Raw genomic sequence first — 25394 nt, forward strand, 5'->3', positions numbered from 1 at the left:
TCTGTCTCTCAAGTCGGCCTCACCAAAAATGAGCCAGCAATACCCCTCATCTGAAAGATCTAGGATTAAACCTTGATCCATCAACTCATGTACCTCTGAATCAACGGTCTCTTCTCTCTGTGAAATGTGCGCCAAACTACCAGAAGATTTTCTGCTCAAAGCATCTGCCACTACATTGGCTTTCCCAGGGTGGTACTGGATGGTGCAATCATAGTCTTTCAGAAGCTCCATCCATCTCCTCTGTCTCAAGTTTAAGTCCCTCTGTTGGAAGATGTACTTCAAACTCTTGTGATCGGTGTATATCTCGCACACTTCACCATACAGGTAGTGTCTCCAGATTTTTAGTGCAAAGATTACAGCCGCCATTTCCAAATCATGGGTGGGGTAGTTCTGCTCATGCCTCTTCAGCTGTCTTGAAGCATAAGCCACTACATTTCCATTCTGCATCAAAACACACCCTAAGCCAACTCTGGAGGCGTCACAATACACGGTGTATCCTTCACCACTCTTAGGTAGTGTCAACACAGGGGCAGTGGTTAGACACTCCTTAAGCTTTTGGAAACTCTCCTCACAGTCATCTGTAGTTCTGTTCCTGCCTGTCTGCAGGAATCTAAAAACCGATATGCATCGTCTGACACATCATAAGTACCAGGCACCAACTTCTTGAAATTTATGATCTGTTTGTAAGGTTCCCCTCTTGGTGCGGTGGACTGCTGCTGCTGTGGAGGGTGGACCATATACTGCGCCATCATGTCGATGGTCCTCTGCAACCCAGCTAGAGTAGCTGCCATGGGGTCCATGGGACCCTGTGCCATAAAGGACTGATCCTGTACTGGGGGTGGCTGCTCCTCTACTTGAGCAGCTCTAGGCCTCCTACCCCGCCTCCTCGGGGCAGGCGCCTCATCCTGTGCCGACACCTCGTCAGGCACATCTGTTACAGTGCGATGGCGGCTCTCACCTTCTACGCATTTTCTTGAAATTCAGCAGCATTAGCCCACAAAAATTCAAAACTGCTCATTACACAGCTCTATAGACTCATATTTATACATAATATATGGAGCAGAAACTAGAAGCAAAGATGACAATGCAAGACGAATGTGAACCCTATTTTCCGCATGTGACTCCTAGTAGACTCTTCCCAACATTTTAGATGAACATTCCCTAAGAATCTGGAGCCTAAGCTCTGATACCACATTTGTCACGACCCAACCTATGGGCCCAGGTCCTAGTGCCGGTCCGGCCCATAGGTTGGGTCGTGACATTTATTTTATTTATTTTTAAGCTAAATTAAATTTAAATTAAAGTTTTTAAATTAATTTAAATAAAAAATTAAAAATTAATTAAATTAAACTTTCTCAATAGATGAAATTAAGATTTAAATCAATTTTTAATTGATTTTAAATTTATGTTAAATCAATCAATTGGGTTCAACTCTAACTATGATTGGATTCTTAGATGCTCAATTTCTTACATATGGTCCCTTCAAAATTCTTAAAATCTCATCTTATTTAATCTTTTTAGATTATTTTTAAAAGCAATATTGTGAGATTTAGGGGATATGAAAGAAGTTCAATAGTATAATCCATATAGAGTACTAAGTACACAAATTAATCGATTCATGAGCAGCATTTTGTTTTTAAAACAAAGTTAAGAAGGAAGACTCAAATTGGAATGAGCCTAGGAAAAGTCACTCCAGTAAAATCATGAAACATTAAACAACCAATCCCATAAGGACGTTGAAGCAGCAGTAAACAGACCAACAGAAAAGTTGCTGCCTGTATTTCCTCTGGGAAACAATAATCCTCCATATCAATCTAGAAGGCAGCGCCAATAAGAATAGTGCCATGCTCTGACATATCTCTAAATGAAAAACTAAGTTCGGATTTGTTATGAATTTAAAATATAAATATACGTATCTCATTTAGTTATAATTAATTCATGAATTCATAATCAACGTGCAAACACACTTCATTATACAATCATCCGCCTCAACATCTAATCCACGAACTTCATTACCAATAAGGCATTGGTCTCCTAATGGGACACTGTGATAAGATCGGACATGTAACATGTAACGAAGAATGAATGAGTACTAGATAGACAGACACGACCCACCCTCTGGATCTTATGCATTGCCACCTTCCATTTGTTTTATACATATATGTGTGTGTGTGTGTGTGTGTGTGTGTGTGTGTGTGTGTGTGTGTGTGTGTGTGTGTTACTCAATTAAATGTTAATTTAAACACATTTCGCTGTCTAACCTGATTTGATCTAGCAACAAAATACATATACTCACCTAAAAAATCTAGATTTGAGTCTTCAGGCTAAATAATATGCCCTCACCTAAAATATTTATATTTGAGTCTCCATTTATAATTTCTCTATAAAAATATTTAAAACTTATTTAAAAAACAAATAAGATAACTAATGAGGTTGGTATGTGTAACACCTCAAATTTTAAATAATTATTTTATATAAAAATTATAATATTTTATTATATTAAATATTATGAAAATTTACTTGAAATTTTCTAAATATTTAAAATCGGATTTGATTTTTTTAAGACAATAAATTTTATCTATTTTTAAAAAATTAATTTAAAGACCACATGGTAAATCTAAAAGTATATTCGGACTTTACAAATTTTTTTTTCATTTTTCTATAATTTTTTTGAAATTTTTTGGTCTCGTTTTGGGTCTCAGGACATAATAAAAATTCAATTTTGGTACCCTGAATAGAACTGGCCGAATCAAATCGAATCGAATCGAGTCTGACTAGTCGAATCGGACCGATATTTTCCTTCTTCATCTCCTCTCCTTTTCGCATGACAGACACCTCCTTTTCCTCTCTCATTTTCTCTCTCGTCTCTCCTCCCCCTTGCCGGCTAGTCACCCAAACCCCTCCTCCTCTCGTCGACGACCATCCAGCCACCTTCCCCATCTCCGACTGCCACCCCAAGACGGCAAAAAATGCACCAAAAGTCCATTCACGCACTCACATGACCCATCAACTTTTCAGTCAATTCGGCACCAATTGGATCGAGTCCAATCCCAGTCACCTTTTACACTTCGAGAGCTTTTCAAATACACAAAGAACACGAATTTTATCAAGCGGTTTGTCCGATTTAAGCCTGAAAAGTTTTAGCCCATTTCGATTTTTAAGGGTAAATTTCTCCCAAACCCGGAATCCCACGGAAATTTCGAGAGTATTGTCGTGCTCAACTCTGCAAGAACTTCGCGATGATATAAATTTTAAAATTTTTTGACACTAAAAATCTGGTGGGTCCCATGGACTTCACAGTGTTTTTTCGAGCTTTAAATGAGCCTATTTAATTTCATAAAAATTATATTATTATTTATAGTGTTGTGGGCTTCGCGTAGGTACCTTCATTTCACAGAAATTTTACCGGCGATCGGATTTGCATTTTTTGGCCGAACAGATGAGTTGCCAGAGCCTCTTCAAAAACGGGTCAAAGTTACAGTCCTCGCCACTATTTTCAGATGCCCTAGACGTATTCTTAGCATCAGAATTGGCGTAGGTAAACCCGAACTTTGAGTTGTTCATTTTTGCCTAATATTGAATTTAGAATAAAATCTATAAAATATTCGTGGGTGACTAGAAAATTATAATTCTTTTTGCAATAATCTTATAACATTGTTAAGGACCACGGGGTAAAATTTTAGAATTTTTAGAGCTCGTTTGAATGATTTTTGGGGAATGATAGTTTTAGGGGCTACAACTGAATTTTCTGATTTTGTGAGTTTTGCATGGTTTGAAGGGCCCAGAAGAGGTCATATGATGTTGATGAGAATGGATATGGGATTTGTGACTTTAAAAGTGTAATTTAAACCACTTTACAGGCTGAGTAGGTTCCAGGTATAGGAAAAATTCTATCAAATTTTTAGCATAAATTATGATGTCTTTTAACTCTCTAAGTTTTTATTTTGTATTAGAGCCGATAAATTCATTAATTTAATTGTTTATGTGAGCAGGGACAGTCATCTTCCTCCACTTAGCCGCCTCAATAGTCTCCGATGTACTGTAAGTAGATATTAATTTTATTTATAATTTCAATATTATTATACATACAAGGCATGCTCATGCATTCACTTATAATTATATGTATACAGCTATTATAGGCACGCTTTGTGTTGCATTATCATTATTTGATGAAGTTGATGTGGGTGCCACCTGAGGGTAATTTGGAGTTGTGTGCGTGTGTCAAGGTGCATGAGGTGTAGTACTGGATATAGGTAGGACGGGCAGATTAGCTTGAGCTAGTCTCGTTTGGGACCTAGTCCTTTTTGTGATAAGTCAGGGTGAGTACAGCTTTGAGTAGATCTCGCTGACCCTCGTATTTGAATTATTAAGAGAAAGTCTAGCTCAAGTTAATCTCGCTGGCAGAGGTTAGAATTAAGAGAGTTGTGTAGAGGATCAGTTTCTGTATATATATTTGATTGATATGACACACGCGTGTGTGAATGCTCTAAATTATTCTTTATACAAATATTATTTGAACTTAGTTGAATGTGTTGATATATGCTGCATTTCATTCTTAGGGATGCATTAGCCCTAGATAGTTATAGAAATTGTATATAAAATTAATATCTTACTCTAAGAGTCGAACGCTCACTCATGTTCACTCTATTTTTTTCTAGGTTATAAGAGGTTCTTTTTCTTTGTAATTAATCTACTTCCTTTCTCACACGTCTGCTTCCTTTCTCGTAATTTTACTAGCAGCAAATATCCGTATTTTATAGTATTGATTAAAAATCTAGACTCCGTATGTGCTAAGAATATTATATTTGGCATGAGACTGTAAAAGATTATTTGTTTTAAAATTGTAAACGTATATTTATGCATGTGTAATTGAATGGGATGAATATATACCTTGGATGATGGCGCTGAGCTCCCATTTGATATAATTATTATGATGAGGATTGTGAGGGTGAGCAGAGCTATCCAAATTTACATATTTTGTGATCACAGGTCGGGTGAGCTAAAACTCCCCGTTGGGTAATCTAGTCTATGACCGAACTTTGTCCAACTGATTTCTTAAAAATAGACTCTAAATATGGACTTTATGGTTAGGTTAGAAGGTAACAAACTAACAGAAAAGTTGTTGCCTGTATCTTGAATCAATTTCCTCTAGGAAACAATAATCCTCCACATCAACCCAAAAGGCAGTGCCAATAAGAATAGTGCCATGCACCGACATATCTCGAAATGAAAAACTAACTTTGGATTTGTTATTAATTTAAAATATAAATATACGTATCTCATTTAGTTTATATTTGATTCATGAATTCATAATCAACGTGCAAACACACTTCATTATACAATCATCTACCTCAACATCTAATCCACGAACTTCATTACCAAGAAGACATTGGTCTCCTAATGGGACACTGTAATAAGATCGGACACATAACATGTGAAGAATAATGATGTCACGACCCAACCTATGGGCCGGACCGGCACTAGGACCTGGGCCAGCTTAAAGCCCCCGAGGCCCGTAGTAAGCCTAACTTTTCCTCAAATCCATAACCAGGCCCACAATTTAAGCCCAATATGCACATAAAATAATTTAAATTACACTGTTAAAATTATATTCGGGCCAACTTAACCCAGAAATTATCTGAAACAAAAATTAGGGGAGCCCAGCTCAACCCTGTTACCTCATTTATAACCATTTAAAACTCATAAAATTGTTCCTTTCATTTATTAATACAAAAACTTGAATTCATACAGTCCCTGACAGGCTTAATGCTACTACTAGCACATGCGGAGTCCTAAATTACAAATTTAGATAATAATAATACAATTAAATAATCGACGTTAAACCTGCGAGGAAGAAAACAGGTTGCTCTGTAAAATAACTCCTCCTGTGGCCTGGAAAAATATTGAACAGGAGTGAGCGTTCGACTCAGAGAGTAAAATATCAATTTTAACCATAATCTCTATAACTATCTAAAACTAATGCACCCTGTAGAGTGAAATGCAACATCAACAACATTTTCACATCATAACATCAAAAAGGTAATTTGGAGCACTCACGCACCCTGTAATATCAATCATAATATATGGGAGCTGATCCCCTATACAGCTCTCTTAAATCCAACCTGGTACCAGCGAAGAACTCAAGCCGGACTTTCGCTTTATAAACCAAATCGGGGGTCCCAGCGAAGAACTCAAGCCATGACTACCCCCCGAAGGATCGGGTCCCAGCGAAGAACTCAAGCCGTGACTACCTGTCCTATCCATAGTCCACACCACATCACACGCACGCCAACGCACGCACACTGCTCCAAATTACCACAACAACATCCATGGCACTTTAACAGTTATGAATGCAACATAAATCGTGCCTAGAGTTTAACTACATAAATATATGCATATAAGTGATGCATGGACATGCTTGAACATATAATAATATCGAAATTACAATTAAAATTAATATTTTACTCACAGTACACCGATGACTATTGTGGCTGCTGGATGCAGAAAAATAGCTGCCTTCGATCACCTAATAATTAAATTATAACTTTATTAGTACTAAGTTAAGATAAAACTCTAAAGAGGCAATAGACAGCCTAATTCATGCCGGAAATCCGACAGAGTTTCCCCTATACCTGGAACCTAGCCAACCTGTAAAAAGACTCAAATAGCACTTCTAAATTCTCAATTTCCACAACCACATCTCATCAATATCACATGGCCCCTCCTGGGCCCTCCAAATCAGACAATACTCAAAATCTCAAAAGTTACGTTTTAGTCCCTATAATTGACATTTTTCAAAAATCCACTTAAACAAGCTCAAAAAAATTCTAAAATTTTGCCCCGCGGTCCTTAATAATATTATAAGGCTATTGCAAAATGAATTGTAATTTTTTAATCACCCATGAATATTTTATTCAAGAATTTTACTCGATTCCATAAGATTCCAACATCTAACATATTCTTAATTCAACCTAATTAAATATTTACATATTTAAACCTCCATCCTCAAGCTTCAACCAATTATATAAAATTTAATTATCTTAATTTCAAATAATCTTATATGCCCATATGCTAAAAATCTAACTAAAATCCATCTATATTTTTCAAAAATATTCTACAATCACTCAAAAATTCAACAAACACCATAGAATATCTCCAAATAATTTTACTTTCATCATATATTTTTCTTAGAATTTTTCTCCAATTTTTCCTGTTTAAGAAACACTGTATTTATGCTCCACAGACAGAGAAACAATAGAAACTGTCTTACCCGAAGTTTGTCTGTGTCTCAAAAATTCCAAAAATTTACGAGGAAGCCTCTGGAAGTTGAATCATCTCCATAGCCCACCGGAACCACCGCGCACGGTGGCCGGTCGCCGGTCGCCGGCGACATTTGCCGGATCTGATCATACCACCATGTTCCTCTCCTCTTCCTTAGTCCATAGGTGGTCTCGGATCGTCGATCCAACGGTCGGATCGTCGTAGATCTGACGAAAAAGCTTGAAAAACCCGAAACTTCTCTCCTCCATATCTCACTCATCCGACCTCCATTTGCTTCAAAATTGGTATCAAAAGAAAGCTCTCGGAACAAGCTTTCCAACGCCACCAGAATCGCCTCGATCGGACGTCGGACGAAGCCGGAATCGCGCCGGAAAGCCGCTGCCCACTGTGCGCGCGTTTTCTCTCTCTTCTCCCTCTCTTGCCGCCGTTTCTGGTGGTCTGGCCGTCGCTGAACGGTCGCCGGCCGGGTGGGGAACTGCTTGGGACGTCGCCGGCCGGTCGCCGGAGAAAGGAAGAGGAAGAAGAGAGGGAAGGAGAGGAGGGAAAAGAGAAAGGGGGGGGGGGGGAGTTCCTCCTCCCGTTTTTGAACCATTTTTTTTTTTTTTAAGTTGGCAGTGTGACAGTGGAAATCCACTGTCACATGCCAAGGTCAATTCAATTTTTTTTTTTTTTGTGGTTGTTACATTCTTCCCCCCTTAAAAAAAATTCGTCCTCGAATTTTCGAATAAATAAAGAAATAAGGAAAAGAAGATTATTAGAACAAGTGCAATCATTACTCCTTCAGCTATGCAGAGATTGGTAAGACATTTATTCTTCAAACTCTTCGTATATTATATATGATATTCTACCGCTCTCTGATTCTACTATAGTATCCTATTTGTCATCATCTCTTTCTAAAGATGCTCTTATCTCTTGGCTATTCACTGATCACTCTTCTAACATCTCAAGTATTCATTATAACTCTATTACTCTCGACTTAATCTCTGATAACTTTAATTAACTTTGGCGCTTACCTCACTTTTATTACGCCCTAACGTGTCTCTTAGTGACTTCAGTCCTCATCTCTTTTTTTCAATAATCTCTGTTTCCCCAAAACATGACTTATGTTCCTTATCTTAAGGCATCCTATGAGTAGCTTTCCTGTAGCACCTAATCTAGGCATCTTGTTCGAGATCTTCACTCTTCTTATGACCTCAGTGTTCAATACCTATAAATCTTCTCACTCCCATGATACTTCAAAATTTTTAATCTCTTTTGTGTCATTACTAAGGTACTTAGACTAACCTCTATCCATCTTATGTAACTAGTCAGGTGGAGTCTCCTCCAAGGGCCAAGTGTATCATTTATCAATATTGAAAAGTGAACTGGGTCTCTCCTTCTAGGTAACAAAAGTGTTTATATTCCCTGACAACTCAATCCATGCGACTTTATCAATTCTCACTCCTCCTCTGGAATGAGAATATCTAGTCTTTTTCCTAAAGCTTCTTAGTACGTGGCCTACTTCTGACACATTGGCACTCAGATCGGGGCTCTACTAATCCTTTAATCTATCATCTCATAATAACTTGTTTTAAACATCTCTTAGTGTGTTCCTAGTATACCTATTCCTCCTTATCCTCCTCATTATAACTAGCTATACTGTGTTTTCTTCCTATCCTTTGGATCTCATCCACTTCCTTTTCCTATTTCTGCTATTGTTGATATCCTTTCAACCTACTGTACTTATTCCTCAATCTTAATCCTATTTCACCCTTACACCTTTTTCCTTCAAGGATGTTCCTCCCATCATCAACTTTAACTTTCATCTTATTTCTGAGTCTTATCTTGATTACTAGTTCTATTACTCCAGAAATTCTAACCTTACGATTTACTCCTACCAGCACATTCTTCACCTTATGTAACACTTGTAGTTAACCATAGAAATTTCTTTTTGTATCCCCTTTTTCCAACTTAACTATCAGAACATTATCATTCCCTACCAGCCTTAGTAGGAAATTGCTTATCCTTGATGGATATGAGCCCCAGAAACTATAAGTTCCATCTGAACTAACACGGCTATGGAAAATGTGTGCCATGCCTTATTTCTAAACAAGATACTTCACATGTTCATTCTCCTTAATATAATCACATATACTGCCCATAGCTTTCCAAACTTCAGCCTCATCTTTTCCTATTAGCAACAATCTCATTCGGTGTAACTCATTCACAATTAGTATTCTCTCCAGCTCATAATTTATAATAGTCACAAGCCTTAGTAGCTAACTCAATTTGACTCCTGTTATTACTCTGATCGTCCTTTCATACTTAACACTAGGTATGCACTTACAGTCATTCTCATATCACGAAATTGTATATGAATTGGTGCCTACCAAACTCTCAAATAACTAGGTTTCCTTAACTCAGTCTCTGTTCCTTATGTAACATTCTAGAACCAAAAGCACAAGCTAAACTTGAAAAGAAAGAAAAATATCCTCTTATATTCAACTACGCCCGATTGTCCATATAATAACATTTAACCTATGTTTCTTAGTCTTTCTCTTCAAATTTCATCATCTCCCAGCACAATTGTGCTCTACCCATAATGCATCATCTACATGAACCCTTTACCGTACCATTGTCCTTCCTGATATAATATTTTATAATTTATTAACTTTACTTATACTCGACCTATGATTCATATCTATCATCATTTATATTGTGCCCTTAACTTTTGTTGATTCCTGAAAGAATTCTCTCACTAATAAATTCTTCCAACACTAATCCCACCCTTATCTATGATCATTAATTTGATCCTTGAACTTTCTAGTGATTTATAACTACCTAGACTCGTCACTTTTCATTCTACCCCTACTGTTGTCATGTCGTTATTGCTTCACTACAAAGTGATTCTGTTGATCACACTAAAAATGTTTGCCTGACATTCATAATGAACCTCTAACTACCTTGTCACTATCTCAAAAGTCTAACTTAAAGCCTTTGTGTCATTATCTATCATTCTTTTCCTCTCATCATACCTTTTTGATCCCTTAGATTAACTTTTATTCAACTTACTGCTTACTAACTTCTTTTTCTCCGCCTCCTTAAATAGTCCGCAATACCATCGTACACTTTCTAGCTTTTACTCATTATTATTGTATTCCATACCTCCATCACTGTTCTCACTAATATGGTCCCATTTTGGGTTCTCCATCCTTATCATTCACCTTATCAATAATAACACATAGCCTACCCTATATCTTAACTTTGTTCCTTTTATTATGCACTCTTTATATTGTCCTTTCATTTATTTCCTTTGTCTTACCCAAAATAGAACTTGACTATTCTATCCCTGGTTCCATTCTTCTTCCTAACATGACAGCTGTACTTGCTAACAATATCTTTCAGAGTCTCTACCATGTTATCACATATCTGTGCTATTCAGATTTGGTCCTTTGACCACCCTAGCTAGTACTTCCACTGGCATTTAGAATATATTGCATCTGCAATCAATTGTCCAAACCTTCATTCTGCACTTTCTCTATCCATTGGCCTTCTATAATTTATCTTTGCTAATTTATTTCTCTTAACACTATTATAATTAGATTATACTATTGTTTTAAACAATATGAAGTTAGAAAGGAACTCAGGAAATTACAGTCATACCTTCATTGTATGATCTCTATTCTTATCCTTTAGCTTACATGATATCCTTACTACCTCGAGAACTGATTCTGCAGTAATTTTATTTATTTGTTATTATTATTATCATTATTATTATTTATTTATTTTATTATTATTATTATTATTATTATTATTATTATTATTATTATTATTATTATTATTATTATTATTGTCGACACCATATTTTGGCCGATCCCTAGAATCAATAAAAATTCTTCTTTGAACAGCTAATCTCGTTTCCGATCCCTCTTTAGGCGGTCACATTTCCGATCTCTCCTCACAAAAATTGAATTAATACTGAGTCCTCATATTCATTAAGCCTCGCCGATCTCTCAAATCATTTACCGACCTCTCAAACCCGTTGTCGAATTTCCTGACTCAAGTATATTTCGATCTCTGTTGATAAATAAAATGAATCGCACTAGATCTTTTCCTAACGATTTTATTGCCGACCTCCTTTTCTAAGATTAAGAGCTAAAGTTTGGGTACGGTTTAACGAGGGTTCCGATCTTAAGTGTTCAAGTTAAATTTTCAATTTTAACCAAGTCCCGTTCAGCATTTCTCCCCCACCGATCTCATGCTTATTGTGCTTTCCGATCTTTTATACTTAGATTAATAATGGGATTTAGTTCATGTTTCGCTAGGCTCATACAATTAAATACTTAGGCAAATTCGAAGATTTTCCAATCACATGGATTCATTGAACAAAAGAGATATTCCATTTCATTTCATAATTTGTACAAGTTATTCGGTGGGGATCACCCACTGATTTACATTCTGCTCACTCTCTCTCTCTCCCTCGCCCTCCTCCTCACTCTCTTCACCATCGCCCCCGGGAGCCAGGTCGTCCATCCAGGAGAAGTCCTCCTCAGGGTAGCGCTTTTGGAGTTCGGCCAAGAGGTCCTTGTGAGCATTCATATAGGCCCCGCCTATCCCTGTCACCATCTCTTCATCTTTTGCCTTAAGCTCCTCGTCTTTCTCCTTAAGCTTTTCGATGAGTTGGGCGACCTGAGCGGCTTCGTTGGCATGAAGTGCCTGGACTTCTCTGAGAGCCCGTTCTCTTTCAGCCAGGTCACGAGACCTTTCGGCCGGTGGTCTTCATGGTACTTCGCCCGTCCCTCGACTTGAGATATATAATCCCGGCGGATGAGAGTTGGGATCGGAGGAAGTCAATTCTGATTTTTCTTCCCAACCTCCTTACCTGCACGAATCTTTTCCCGAATCATGGTCCGGTTCACGGCACTCCACATTCAAGCTCATGGTTCGAGTCAAGATATCATCGAGACCATTCAGGATAGCTGTCCGATCCTCTTGAAAGAAGATGGTAGATCCTGTGACTTTGGCAAAATCGGGGTTCTCCCTAACGATCAGGTTATTCTTCAAGCGATCGGTCAAGATTCGGCGCCACGAGAAGAGGTCCTCCCGAGAAGATTGAGAAGGCTCCTTTCCGTGCTTGGAATAATCGAGAGAGGCGGGGTGCTCTTCCGATCTAGGAGGAGATCTCGACCTCAATGGTCGGCGGACCAAGGTTGAGGCGGGTCTCTTTGTATCTCCCGTGTTCGTGGCCGGTGTTTGAAGACGCTCGACGCTTCATCTCCTTTACCTTCCGAGATCTCTCTTTCCTTCTTCCGCTTCCTAGAACCCTCACCACCCGCCATACCTGCATGAAAAGAGGTTAGTGAGATCGCTAAGGTCCTGAACCGAGATATAGAAAATACCAATGCCGAGGTCGAGAGCGGAAGTTCGCGATCTCGCCGTGATCGATTGCATGGTCCAATGGTGCGATTCGCGATCACGCATTTGGACAGAATATTTTAGAGTGGTGGCACGACTTTTCACTCCATCACTATCAAGCTTTCCTCTTGACTCGGGGTAAAGTGCTTGAGCGAGGGCCCTTGGTACCACCATTACGAGGAAAGTCCTCAAAGCGGCTCGGATCTTTACTCCTCGGAATGAAGAACCTGGTTCTTCCAATTCTTAAGGGATGAGGCGGTCGGAAAAGAGTCCGCAACGAGGCTTCACTGAAAGAACCGTGTTCGTCTTCCTTTTCGGCGAGTTAGTCCGTGTAGCTCGGCGAACACCTTAGCCGTAGGTCCGATTCCCTTAGCTCGGCATAGACCTCGGAAAGCAACCAAGATCCGCCACGAGTTGGGGTGGATTTGAACAATGGATATTCGTGAAATTTTAGGACCTCCTTATAGAAATCGGCTAGAGGAACCTCGACAGGCCTTTAAGCGTTCTTCGTACACCATGACCATGTCATCCTCTTCAAAAGAGTGATCGACACGAAGATCGCCATGGCACTTGATCACTCATATGAATCGGGACAAATATTGTATTCTTGAACAAGCGATTGCGATCGGATTCCCGAAGAACCGATGGAAGCTCGTCTATAGGAAGGGTCTCTCTCCTTGAAGGTGGTGCAAGCCTTGATGGTATGACCAGGCCAGGCACTGGCGAGAGACCCTAGGGGTTTAGGTTGCACGCGGGCCCTCGCCTCTTCTTCATCGACGATGACCATGAGAACTGAATGGAAGGAGGGCTCGCCGCTCTCGACCTTCTGCACCGCTCATTTTCAAGAAAAACAAAGAACTTAAACTAAAAAGAGGATTAAAGCCCTTAGAGTCCGATGGCGTCGGGAAACTGGAGAAAATGAGAGAACTTCAAGTTGTGAGCGAGGATTGAAAATGGAATGAGAGAGCAACTGCTAACCCTCCCACCCCTATTTATACTAGTCCGAGCATTTAATGCTCGCGAGGTTCTAGGCGCATTGATTGGTGGGACTCGGCAATGCTCGACACTTTTCTCAAATATCCAAATGTTCCGAGATCGGTTAATTGGAGATCGGCATAATAAGTTAAATATTTTGAATAAAGGATCGCTTAAGTGTCATTCGTAAAGAACCGATCGGATAAACGCATTAGAGATCGGAAAATAATCAATGCAAAAATAAGATGATAACACAAAATAAAGTCTTTATTCTCAAAAGATCGGATTACATCATTTGGGCGATCTCTAAGGATCGGATTACAATAAAGGTCTAGCTACATCATGTGGTGATCTCTAGAGATCGATTACATTGAAAAATTACATCATTTGGATGATCTCTAGAGACCAGGTGAAAAATCCTATCTGAAGAGGTGATCTAAGGATCGGTTTATAATCGATCCCAAGGATACTCCCAGTGATCTAAGGATCGGTTTATAACTAATCCCAAGGATACTCCCGGAGATCTAAGGATCGGTTTATAAGCGATCCCAAGGATATTGCCGACGGAAGCTTAATCATTGTCGGAACACCCAATGTGGGAGAAGACCGCTGTCGGAACACTCAATGTGGAGAAAAGCCGAATGAACTTGAGGAAGCAATCACCGGGGTCGTAAATTTTCAGTCGAGGAATAGGGAATTCCATCGGAAGAGGATCAAAACCACAGTTGTAGCCGGAACTTTCCCCGGAACAGCTAGAACCAAGAAACAAGGAGAAAGAGAGAAAAATCGAATGAAGGAAATGCCACTATCAACAGGGGTATATATAGGGAAAATGAGCATTTAATGTCGAAGAAACGGCGGGCGCCGAGAATCGAGATGTAATTAATGCTTAGACCGAATCCAGGTCGATCAAGGGATAAAAGAGATCGGAGATAGGAGATCGGCATGAGAGATCGGAATAGGAGCTAGGGAGGATCGGAAGACAAAAGAATAAGACAAATTCCAATAACCGTCGTCGAATCGGAGCGAGGTAGTTAAAGCGTGGCGACGAGATCTCCACCGCACGCCTAAGAATCGCCGCAATCTTTGGCAGTGCGAGGTATGTCATGACAGTCCTGTACATCCCAATCTCCACCGTTGATCTCACTTGTAAGGATGAATCCGGAACCCTTGGATCAAAAGAGAAGACGACAATACCAGCGTTTTTCACTCTTAGCCCTCAGATCGTTCCGGACAAGAGGATTCAAGACCGTCAGATTAAAAGAGGAAAAGGACAAATATTCCGAGAAGCGATCTCAGCCATTCGTTTTGATTCTCTTTAATTCCTGAACATCCGATCATGTACTTCAAAATCTTGACCCTCCATCTTCCTCAAAATAAATCCTGACCCTTCATGGGAGCACCCGATTCCTATAAATACGCATGAAAAAGCTCAAGGGACGGAAAAAAAAAATATAGGCAAGAGGCTGCTATTATCGTGGAGGAACTCTGAAACTTCATTCAGTTTGTTACTCTGCTGTTTTGTAGTGATTAAAAAGACTTTTGAAACTAGTTTTCAGGAGTGTTTTCTTGAAAAAGATTTTGAATATTGGAACTCTACATTTCCAGTTTGTTCATTATCTGGTCATACTCTCATCATCTCTGCTTTCCTTTCCTCTGTTCAAGCTCAACTTCCTTTCACCTGGTTCTTACCCGGTTACCTTTTAGCTAAAGCATCTCTCGGTTTCACGACAGACATCAACTCTCGGTGATCAATCCGCCATCTTCATCACTATTTACCAATTCACATTTATTTCAATATATTTGGCTCCTCACAGGTAAGAGTTCACACTACTGTTTACGTTTGTTTCCTGCACTTCCTTTGTTCTTCATACATCTGCAACTTTCTTCAAGGTTATTTTGTACAAGAGAACCCAAGAGAAAATATTGTTATAAGAGTTCATGTTACTGTTTTATTAAGTGTCTACGTTTATTTCCCGCATTTTCCTTGTTCTTCTTACATCTAGACCATTTCTGCACAAGCAATCCCAAAGAAAGTCACTCTCAAATCATTTTTTTTAGTGATCAGTTCATTTTATTGATCTCCGTCATTTCTGAAAACCAGTTTTCTAACTCTTTGTAGTATGTAAATGGTTGGGTAAACGTAGGTAGCTGCAACTTAGAGGTCTCCTTTAAAAAAGAGGACCTGAATAACACGTCAGGAAGATAGCCGAACTATTAGGTTGACGTATGAATTCGACATATATGTCATTAAGTGGAATTAGACCAAAGTAAACGAAACAGAGTAGATCGATTATTAATAGATATTGGTAAAATGACTACATGAAAAGGTCAGTGAATCAAGTCTAGAGTTCCCCGTTCAGCCACAGGATATCCATAAACCTTATCCCCGGCATTTTTGAAGGTCAGAATTCTTAGTCTTAGGTTCTTAAGACCCGTAGCTGTGGTTAAATTTTTAAAGGTCGGAAAAGTCTTTGTCCGAGTCCCATCAAAATAGAAGGGGTCGGAAATAAATACTTAAAAGAGGTCGGAGGAGAGTTCTTATCCGATCCCAAATTAAAATCTCTAATAAATATTTAATAGGGATCGGAAGAGAGTCCTTATCCGATCCCCAACCAAAATTCTAATATCTAAAAGAAGATTGGAGGAGAGTTCTTATCCGATCTTCTAAATTAAACTTTAAATAAAACATTCCTTTTTAAGTAAATTTAACATGCAAAAGTAATTCACTAAGGTTGTCTCATTTACTTATGTATCTGAGTGATCCTGATCGGTGAAAAATCAAATATTCCTTTTACCAAAAGGACTAACATTCCCATCCGAGCCCTTCTAACTAATTTATAAAGGACGCAAAATTAAATCTACCTACCCTTATTAAGGGACGAGGTGGGGTGCCTAACACCTTCCCCACTCGTTTACGGACCCCGAACCTAGAATCTCTGTCTTGAAGTGGTTCCATTCTTTATTCATCTTCTCAAATGGTTTTCTTTAGTTCCCCTCAAAACTAAGGTGGCGACTCCTCACTCTTTCCCACTTCGGTGAGTGATCGTCCAGGCGACCGCAAAATCCATTGCGACAGCTTGGCGACTCCACTGGGGACGTATCCCAAGTCTAGTGGTCCAAAAGTAGATTTAATTTTGTCCGATCAAATTTTGCCCGATCAAATTATAGTTAGATAGGCTCATTCGGCGATGTTGTATGCGTTAATTATTATTGCTACTAACTATTTTGTTTGTTTTACCTGTCCTATCCTCACAGTGCTCTTCGTTTCAAAAAAGGGGAAAAATGAAAAAATAAAATCCCCCGAATTGGGAAGAGGTAAAGGTGTCCCTTCACACACTGAACACTTACACAATGTCCTCACACACTATGGTCCTAACCCGGGCTTTCTTACCCTTTTAGGAAAGTATGAGGGGGTCATGTAGCGGTACCCGTGGGTTTTACCCCGTTAGTATCCGTGAAGGCTTCTGCTCAAATTGAAACTCATTCTATTTACCGTGATATCCGTGGAATTTTCCCAATAATATCATGGGGATAGAATGGGGCTCTACTGTTTACAGTAGGAGCAATTTGGGAACCTGTGGCTATTAGAAAATTAGATCCTGAGCTTAACTATCACGATAGCTGAAAGCCGTAGTAAGCTACCTTATAAGATAGAACTATCCCAAATAGGTAGCGCTTATCCGGTATCAGGAGTCTCCCTATTATAGGACAAAAAGGGACATGTTTACTCTTACCTTGTTCTGCTTTGATTTCCTTTTGTTCATTTTATAAGGGTAATCTTGAATACTACTGAAACACCTACACATTTTCCTACTTTGATAAATGTGTATGTGTCACCTTGTCAACAGTATGATTCAAAATTACCCCAATTTATCTTGCTAACGAATTTTTTCCACAGGCATCACCAAAATAAGGTCTGTAAAAGGATAAGCATCATTTTTAACATGGCATCCTCGAGTCAGTCGGCAGAGGAAGTTTTTTAGACCAGAACAGAATGCTAAACCATTGTTGAACCTATGAGGCGGTTCGGGCCATGGTTTAGCAAAATTGTGAATGAATAGTATGACTCCCGTAGGAACCCCCTCGCTAGGGTTATGCAAAAAATTGAATGCGCCATATGGACAAGTACCATAAATGCGCATTCAATCCAGTCATTCACCGTCGGACTATCGAACGATGCCATGATGAAAGGGATGCAATTATCCCTCTGCAGATTTCATCTTGGCTCTCAGATGCCATCGTATCCTTTGTCCACACCAGGACCCTTTTAATTTTTAATTCAAAATTCATTGAAAATTTTCCTTTTTACTCCCCCCAGAAAATCAAACATTACTTCAAACAAGGCAAGTCTGACCAAGCACGCGATTCAACCCCAGCGAGTGTACTTAATAAGATCTCGAACAAGAAAACTAATGGAAGATCAGGAACAAGTACAGAACCTACAAGGGCAAGTTTCTGAACTAAAAGACCAGGTTTCAGAACTTATGAAGCTGATGAGGGAGATGTCCCAAAATAAGCCAGCTTCAGACCTTAACCTACTATTACCTCCTCCACCACCTCCAACAAATGATCCTCACCAAGCTTCAACTTCTTTTACCTTTCAATCCCCATCCGGACCAGCGATCCTTTGTCAATCCGGTCGTCATGACTAATGAACCTCCTTTCTCTTATTATCCAGCCATCCGAATCTTTGAACCATCCCTTCGGTCCGAGCCCTCCAATTCATTCGCCCCTCATTTCCCGGTTGGGGAGCACCTCACACAACAGAGGAGAAAGTAAGATGAGAGAAAATGAGAAGTCATCCGCTCTGGAAGAGAGATTGAGAGCTATAGAGGGCACGAATATGTATGGCTCAGTTGACGTGGCATCACTAAGATTGGTTCCCGATGTGGTGGTGCCGCCCAAATTCAAGGTCCCCGATTTTGACAAGTACTGGGAATTCGGACCCTCGAATTCATTTGGCCACCTATATTGCCAAGATGTCCTCTATGACAGATGATGATGATGTTAATTCACTTCTTTCACGAGAGCCTCTCTGGAGCAGCTCTGAGGTGGTGTGTTCAATTAGACAGGAGTAGACTGCGCTCCTGGAAGGATTTAGCCGAGGCCTTTTTAAAGCAGTACAAATTTAACTGCGATGTGGCCCCCACAAGAAGGGACCTCGAACACAGTGCAGAGACAGGAAGGCTTCAAAGAATATGCCCAAAGATGGAGAGAGAAAGCAGCGGAAATATACCCTCCAGTTATTGACAATGAGCTTTGCTCTCTCTTCATTGAGACCTTGAAAGCTCCTTATTTCTATTTGATGATCGGGAACACCTCCAACAACTTTGCTAACATTATACAGACTGGGGAGAGAATTGAGGCAAATTTGAGACTAGGGGAGGTTACAGGAAGTGGTAAGAGAAAATTCAGTGAAAAGTACGATAAATCCTGAGAAGAAAATGGAAGGGGAGGTGCACAATGTGATGTAACAAGCCTATCAACCATGCCCCCCCACAAAACACCTACCGTTCTCGATTTTCTTCCCAAAACCTAATGGTAGCCAATTTTCCACCAAAATTTCTTCTTATCCCAACCACAATAGGTCCCATAACCAATTGCTTACACTTCACGTCTGCCGACTCAAACAAATTAGTTCATCTAAATCACCCACTTCCCAATCCCGACCCACCACTGCCTATGCCCTTAAGCGAGATTTATTGTTACCTTTTGAGCATAAACCAGATAGTCCCCATACCACTCGACCTTTTACAATCCCTATATCCAATGAGGTGTGATCCAAATGCTCATTGTGAATACTATAGGGGGGGGGGGCAATGGGTCACTCAACATACAATTGTGGCGCTTTCAAAGGTAAATCTGATCCCTTATCCGAAATGGGTGGTTGGAGATGGAAAGTGAAAGTGCAATTCCTAATGTTGAAATTAATCCATTGCCTAACCACGAAACTGGTAAAAGAGGCAATGTGCACATAATAGAATGCATAGGAGATGCGTTGGAACCAGAAATGCTGATTGTGCAAATAAAAAGAAATCAAGAGCTTGATACTTGGGGGGCAAAGGATATCCTTATACTTTTCTCTGAGTAATGAATATTTGGTTACCTACACTTGACCACTTTGTCCATGGTGTTAAGTGGATTGTGAATGGACCTTCTCTCATGATCAAGTATTAGTAAGTTAATCGCGCATTTTTCCAAACTTTCATATCCGATTACTTCTTTTGTTTAGCCTTTTCTTTGCCTAATAAAACCACTTAATTCTCCTCTTGTAACCGCCCCATTTCCAACCAATACATAATGATTCAATCAACTATGATATTCATGAAGTTAACTTTGAAGGACCAATAATTGCCCTGAATACTAGTGATTCTGATAAAGGGAAACTATGCCACGCAAGCTAGCGAACACGATGGCTAAGAAAAACTGTATCTAGTGATGGCTCTCAGATGCCATCGTATCCTTTGTCCACACCAGGACCCTTTTAATTTTTAATTCAAAATTCATTGAAAATTTTCCTTTTTACTCCCCCCAGAAAATCAAACATTACTTCAAACAAGGCAAGTCTGACCAAGCACGCGATTCAACCCCAGCGAGTGTACTTAATAAGATCTCGAACAAGAAAACTAATGGAAGATCAGGAACAAGTACAGAACCTACAGGGGCAAGTTTCTGAACTAAAAGACCAGGTTTCAGAACTTATGAAGCTGATGAGGGAGATGTCCCAAAATAAGCCAGCTTCAGACCTTAACCTACTATTACCTCCTCCACCACCTCCAACAAATGATCCTCACCAAGCTTCAACTTCTTTTACCTTTCAATCCCCCATCCCGGACCCGACAGTCACTGTCAATCCGGTCGTCATGACTAATGAACCTCCTTTCTCTTAATATCCACCATCCCGAATCTTTGAACCATCCCTTCGGTCCCGAGCCCTCCAATTCATTACGCCCCTCATTTCCCGGTTGGGGAGCACCTCACAACAGGAGGAGAAAGTAAGATGAGAGAAAATGAGAAGTATCGCTCTGGAAGAGAGATTGAGAGCTATAGAGGGCACGAATATGTATGGCTCGATTGACGTGGCATCACTAAGATTGGTTCCCGATGTGGTGGTGCCGCCCAAATTCAAGGTCCCCGATTTTGACAAGTCTTGGGAATTCGGACCCTCGAATTCATTTGGCCACCTATATTGCCAAGATGTCCTCTATGACATGATGATGACAGATTAATTCACTTCTTTCACGAGAGCCTCTGGAGCGGCTCGAGGTGGTGTGTTCAATTAGACAGAGGTAGCTGCGCTCTGGAAGGATTTAGCGAGGCCTTTTAAAGCGGTACAAATTTAAGCTGCGATGTGGCCCCACAAGAAGGGACCTCCAGAACAGTGCAGAGAGACAGGAAGGCTTCAAAGAATATGCCCAAAGATGGAGAGAAAGCGTGAAATATACCCTCCGATTATTGACAATGAGCTTTGCTCTCTCTTCATTGAGACCTTGAAAGCTCCTTATTTCTATTTGATGATCGGGAACACCTCCAACAACTTTGCTAACATTATACAGTGGGAGAGAATTGAGGCAAATTTGAGACTAGGGAGGTTACAGAAGTGGTAAGAGAAAATTCGGTGAAAATACGATAAATCCGAGAAGAAAATGGAAGGAGGTGCACAATGTGATGTAACAAGCCTATCAACCATGCCCCCACAAAACACCTACCGTTCTCGATTTTCTTCCCAAAACCTAATGGTAGCCAATTTTCCACCAAAATTTCTTCTTATCCCAACCACAATAGGTCCCATAACCAATTGCTTACACTTCACGTCTGACTCAAACAAATTAGTTCATCTAAATCACCCACTTCCCAATCCCGACCCACCACGCCTATGCCCTTAGCGAGATTTATTGTTACCTTTTGAGCATAAACCGGATAGTCCCCATACCACTCGACCTTTTACAATCCCTATATCCAATGAGGTGTGATCCAAATGCTCATTGTGAATACTATAGGGGGCAATTGGTCACTCAACATACAATTGTGGAGCTTTCAAAGGTAAAGGTCTGATCCCTTATCGAAATGGGTGGTTGGAGATGGAAAGTGAAAGTGCAATTCTAATGTTGAAATTAATCCATTGCCTAACCACGAAGCGGTAAAAGAGGCAATGTGCACATAATAGAATGCATAGGAGATGCGTTGGAACCAGAAATCTGATTGTGCAAATAAAAGAAATCAAGAGCTTGATACTTGGGGGGCAAAGGATATCCTTATACTTTTCTCTGAGTAGTGAATATTTGGTTACCTACACTTGACCACTTTGTCCATGGTGTTAAGTGGATTGTGAATGGACCTTCTCTCATGATCAAGTATTAGTAAGTTAATCGCGCATTTTTCCAAACTTTCATATCCGATTACTTCTTTTGTTTAGCCTTTTCTTTGCCTAATAAAACCACTTAATTCTCCTCTTGTAACCGCCCCATTTCCAACCAATACATAATGATTCAATCAACTATGATATTCATGAAGTTAACTTTGAAGGACCAATAATTGCCCTGAATACTAGTGATTCTGATAAAGGGAAACTATGCCACGCAAGCTAGCGAACACGATGGCTAAGAAAAAGCATGTCAGTATGTTTGAAAATGTCACAAGTCTTTGTACATATGTTGGTGGAAAAACGTCCATGATCGATTGCAATGCGGGGCATCGATGTCATCGGAAGCCTCGGGGTTATTCATCTTAATTCATCATCTTATCTGCCCCAAATGAACATCGACATGTAAAATGTAAACAATTTTCTCAAATTAATGATCTAAAAGATGATTGATTTAAGGAACTCCATATTCGTTAGTATATGGATGTGAAGCAGTTTTGCCAATAAAGATGGAAATTCCTTCTCTGTGAATCTTAATGGAGAAACAGCTAGATGAAATCGAATAGGTCAAAACAAGATTCGAAATCTACCATGGACGGTTATACCAAAGAAGAAAGGCTAGGGTGCTTGAATAAGAATGAACAATCTCGGGAGCTCCAACCAAGAGATCTTATATCGAAGGAAAATACTACAAAATGTGGGACTTGAACAAAAAAAAAAAAAAAAAAAAAAAAAAAAAAAAAGGGTTAAAATTTTTAAGGGCGGACATTGAAATATGATGGAAAGAGGGTCAAAACCCGAGAGGCGCTATACAAAATGAGTGAAGGATGAAAACTCGAGAGAGCATCCTGAAAAAGTGAGTTATCGGGATTGAAAACCTCAAAGGATGCGCCTAGCAACATGAAGCCTTATTGAGAATGTAAAACGGAGTCAAAAGGTAGCAAGGGACCATGGCACAAGGATTCTTCTCAGACTATTTGTATTTGGGGCAATAAAGGGTCTAGAAAAGTTAATAAAGGAATTCGTGAGATTTCTCTTTCTTCCAAATTCATATCCTTATTCTTTGTTATTAAAAACCATATTTTTCTCATATTCCATCAGCCCATTTACCTTGGAACATGCGCTGTTAACTTGTTAATGCTTTATTATGAGTTAAGAATTTAAACACAGGTAACTTTATATACATTGCATTGAGAATTATAGGGAATGACTAAGCAGTGAACACACAACCTATTGATATGGGAAGTTGGGACTTGAACAAAAAAGAAGAAGAAGAAGAAGAAGAAGAAGAAGAAGAAAATGTAGGAATGAAAACCCGAAAGGGCGCTCCTAGTAAAATGTGTGAAAGAGGGTGAAAACCCGAGAGGGCGCCTTCTGCAAAATGAGTGAAGGATGAAAACCCGAAAGGGCATCCTGAAAAAGTGAGCTATCAAAAAAAAAAAAAAAAAAAAAAAAAACTAGGGGTGAAAACCCGAAAGGGCGCTTCTAGTCAAAAGGGAAAAAGGAAAGTGAAAACCATGGGCGCTTTTGAGGAAAGTCAAGAACAGAAAAGGGGCATCCGAAGAAATGAGGTCGTAGGCCAAGTCTTGTAACTCGTCCTCCATTAATCATCGGTTTTCGGGATCCTGTTAAGTACACTTCATCGGGGAAGAACTTCTTGTGTCGAGATTAGGTTTGCTTTGTAAGTTGATTTTAATTTCTTGCAATTTAAATTTCCACCATCAACCTCTGGTTCCTTGATCTAAGTTGATTTTAATTTCATGCAATTTACATTACCTGCTATCAACCTCTGGTTCCTTGATCTAAGTTGATTTTAATTCCCTGCAATTTAAATTTCCACCATCAACCTCTGGTTCCTTGATCTAAGTTGATTTTAATTTCATGCAATTTTAATTTCTGCTATCAACCTCTGGTTCCTTGATCTAAGTTGATTTTAATTCCCTGCAATTTAAATTTCTGCTATCAACCTCTGGTTCCTTGATCTAAGTTGATTTTAATTTCTGCTATCAACCTCTGGTTCCTTGATCTAAGTTGATTTTAATTTCCTGCAATTTACATTTCTGCTATCAACCTCTGGTTCCTTGATCTAAGTTGATTTTAATTTTCTACGATTCCACCATCAACCTCTGGTTCCTTGATCTAAGTTGATTTTAATTTTCTGCAATTTACATTTCTGCTATCAACCTCTGGTTCCTTGATCTAAGTTGATTTTAATTTCCTGCAATTTACATTTCCTGTCATCAACCTCTGGTTCCTTGATCTAAGTTGATTTTAATTTCCTGCAATTCCACCATCAACCTCTGGTTCCTTGATCTAAGTTGATTTTAATTTCATGTAATTTACATTACCTGCTATCAACCTCTGGTTCCTTGATCTAAGTTGATTTTAATTTCATGCAATTTTAATTCCTGTTATCAACCTCTGGTTCCTTGATCTAAGTTGATTTTAATTTCATGCAATTTACATTTCTGTTATCAACCTCTGGTTCCTTGATCTAAGTTGATTTTAATTTCCTGCAATTCCACCATCAACCTCTGGTTCCTTGATCTAAGTTGATTTTAATTTCATGCAATTTACATTACCTGCTATCAACCTCTGGTTCCTTGATCTAAGTTGATTTTAATTTCATGCAATTTTAATTCCTGTTATCAACCTCTGGTTTCTAGATCCAAGTTGATTTTAATGTTCGAGGTCATTAACTTAGGTGTGCTTTAGTTCCCTAATTTCGAACACCTAATCGTCCAAAATATGAGTCTGAATCTTTACATAATTCCTATACGGAAATTTTTCCTTTAATAGAAATTATGTAAAGAGGGGCAGCTGTCGACACCATATTTTGGCCGATCCCTAGAATCAATAAAAATTCTTCTTTGAACAGCTAATCTCGTTTCCGATCCCTCTTTAGGCGGTCACATTTCCGATCTCTCCTCACAAAAATTGAATTAATACTGAGTCCTCATATTCATTAAGCCTCGCCGATCTCTCAAATCATTTACCGACCTCTCAAACCCGTTGTCGAATTTAGGACTGTCAAGTATATTTCGATCTCTGTTGATAAATAAAATGAATCGCACTAGATCTTTTCCTACATTTTATTGCCCCTCCTTTTCGGAAGATTAAGAGCTAAAGTTTGGGTTCGGTTTAACGAGGGTTCCGATCTTAAGTGTTCAAGTTAAATTTTCAATTTTAACCAAGTCCCGTTCAGCATTTCTCCCCCACCGATCTCATGCTTATTGTGCTTTCCGATCTTTTATACTTAGATTATTATTTGAATTTAGTTTATGTTTCGCTTTGCTCATAAATTATAATACTTAGGCATATTCTAAGATTTTCGAATCACATCAATTCTTTGAACAATAGATATATTAATTTTCATTTC

The 25394-nt window shown here is 39.2% G+C and overlaps 1 long non-coding RNA gene across 2 annotated transcripts; it reads right to left on the minus strand.

Annotated features, from left to right (window-relative positions):
- Positions 1 to 5572: 5572 nt before the first annotated feature.
- Positions 5573 to 11067, minus strand: LOC131175511 (uncharacterized). Of its 2 annotated transcripts, XR_009145694.1 has the most exons (3): positions 7271 to 11067; positions 6470 to 6526; positions 5573 to 5892 (listed from the first exon to the last, which is right to left on the minus strand). It is a non-coding gene; the product is annotated as an uncharacterized LOC131175511 (long non-coding RNA). The 2 variants fall into 2 exon arrangements; XR_009145693.1 differs by having other exon boundaries at positions 5573 to 6526.
- Positions 11068 to 25394: the final 14327 nt, after the last annotated feature.

The sequence above is a fragment of the Hevea brasiliensis genome, chromosome 17 (genome assembly GCF_030052815.1).
Source record: "Hevea brasiliensis isolate MT/VB/25A 57/8 chromosome 17, ASM3005281v1, whole genome shotgun sequence".
Lineage (NCBI taxonomy): Eukaryota > Viridiplantae > Streptophyta > Magnoliopsida > Malpighiales > Euphorbiaceae > Hevea > Hevea brasiliensis.